General features: G+C 37.2%; 1 non-coding gene across 1 annotated transcript; it reads right to left on the bottom strand.

Annotated features, from left to right (window-relative positions):
• Window positions 1-1,051: 1,051 nt before the first annotated feature.
• LOC131244973 (small nucleolar RNA R71) lies at window positions 1,052-1,158 on the bottom strand. Its single transcript, XR_009170738.1, has one exon. It is a non-coding gene; the product is annotated as a small nucleolar RNA R71 (small nucleolar RNA).
• Between the last annotated feature and the right edge of the window lie 667 nt (window positions 1,159-1,825).

The following is a 1,825-nucleotide window of genomic DNA, read 5'->3' as shown; positions in this document are numbered from 1 at the left end:
AATCTCTTTTCAAATTTTCTATTTTTTTCTAATTTCTATTTTTAGAATTAAGGTTTTATTTTTTTTTAGAAAGTTTCTATTTCTAGGCTATTTTATTTTATTTTTAGAAATTTCCTATTTTCTAATTCTAGATTCTGATTCTTCTTTCAAGTAACTTTCTATTTTCTAGTTTTAGAAATTTTTTTCCTTTTTAGAAACTAACTTAGTTTTTATTTCTAAGATTACAAACTTTCTTTTTTTTTAGAAATTAACCGTTGCTTAGGATTTTATTTTATTTTTTTTATTTTTTTTTTTTTCTTTTTTTCTTTCTAGCATTATTTTAGTAAATTTAATTTATTTTTGTTTTCTTTTTGTTTACAGGAATTAAGGAAGGAAGCTGCTAAATAACATTGTCTTCAAAAGGAGGAGCTCTCAAATCTTCAGACATTCATCATCTCCTTTTCTCGGGTTCTTCTTTCCAATTCTCGTTTCCATAGCTTTCTCTTGTTTTTAGGAATTCATAACTTTTTCCTTTAGTTTTATTCATCTTAGGTTGCATCTTAGTTTAGTTTTCTTTCTTATATTGATAGCATAGTTTATGCTAGGACGTAGATCTCTGAATATAGAACTAGCACCGTTTGATCCTGAGATTGAAAGAACAATTCGTGAACGATTGAGAAATAATCCTGTTGAAATGGCGAATGAGACTGAAGTTAAAGCTCTCAAAGATTATTCAGCTCCTGTCCAATTTAATGCGCCTTCATGCATAGTGTTGCCAATTACTACGGCAGCACACTTTGAACTTAAACCTGGAGTCATACAATTGTTGCCATCCTTTTATGGATTGGACAAGGAGGACCCATATCATCATGTGAAAGAATTCTTAAACATTTGCTCCACCTTTAAGTTCCAAAACTTCTCAGACGATTCGATCCGCCTACGCCTGTTTCCTTTTTCTTTGAAGGATAAGGCGAAAGCATGGTTGAATTCTCTAGAAGTTGGATCTATCACTACATGGGACCAACTGTCTAAGAAGTTCTTAAACAAGTTCTTCCCCGTTCATAAAACCAATGCCCTCCGTAGAGAAATTACTAACTTCACACAAAAAGAGGGCGAATACTTTCATGAATGTTGGGAAAGATGGAAGGACTTGCTTCTTAAATGTCCTCACCATGGTTTTGAGAAATGGCAACAAGTTCAATACTTCTATGACGGTCTGACACCACAGAACCGTCGCATGGTTGATGCCACCAGTGGAGGGTCATTCATGACCAAAAGTGATGTCGAAGCGTGGAACTTCTTTGAAACCTTGTGCGAAAATTCCCAGCAATGGGATTATTCAAATAGAGGTGACAGAAGTCCCCAACCACAAAAGAGAGGTGGTATATATGAGATAGGAGTCATACCAGAGCTGAGCGCCAAGCTTGATAACCTGACAAAGAAAGTTGATGCTCTGGTATTAAATAATGGACCACCACAAACAGCTCAAGTCGAGGCATATGCCACATGTTCCAGTCCTGCCCATCCTATGCAGTCTTGTCCATCTGGTGCAGCATTCCCAGAACTTCTCTCTGAACAAGTTCATGCTATGAACACTTTTCAAAAATCTGGGAATGATCCTTACTCGAACACATACAACCCAGGGTGGGCTAGACATCCAAATTTCTCTTGTGCAAAAGGACCACAACAAGGAGGACCATCTGGAAATCCTCCCATGCAACCGCACCTCCAAGTTGGCAGTCCCCAACCTCAACAGTTTCCACAATATCAACAAGACCCATACACCACGGCTGGGCTCCACTGTCCATGGACGGTGGATGGAATGGATGGATGAAAAGCATGCATC

The sequence above is a fragment of the Magnolia sinica genome, chromosome 4, assembly GCF_029962835.1.
Source record: "Magnolia sinica isolate HGM2019 chromosome 4, MsV1, whole genome shotgun sequence".
Lineage (NCBI taxonomy): Eukaryota > Viridiplantae > Streptophyta > Magnoliopsida > Magnoliales > Magnoliaceae > Magnolia > Magnolia sinica.
Note: the sequence above shows the minus strand (reverse complement) of the source record. Positions and strands in the feature narration are given on the sequence as shown.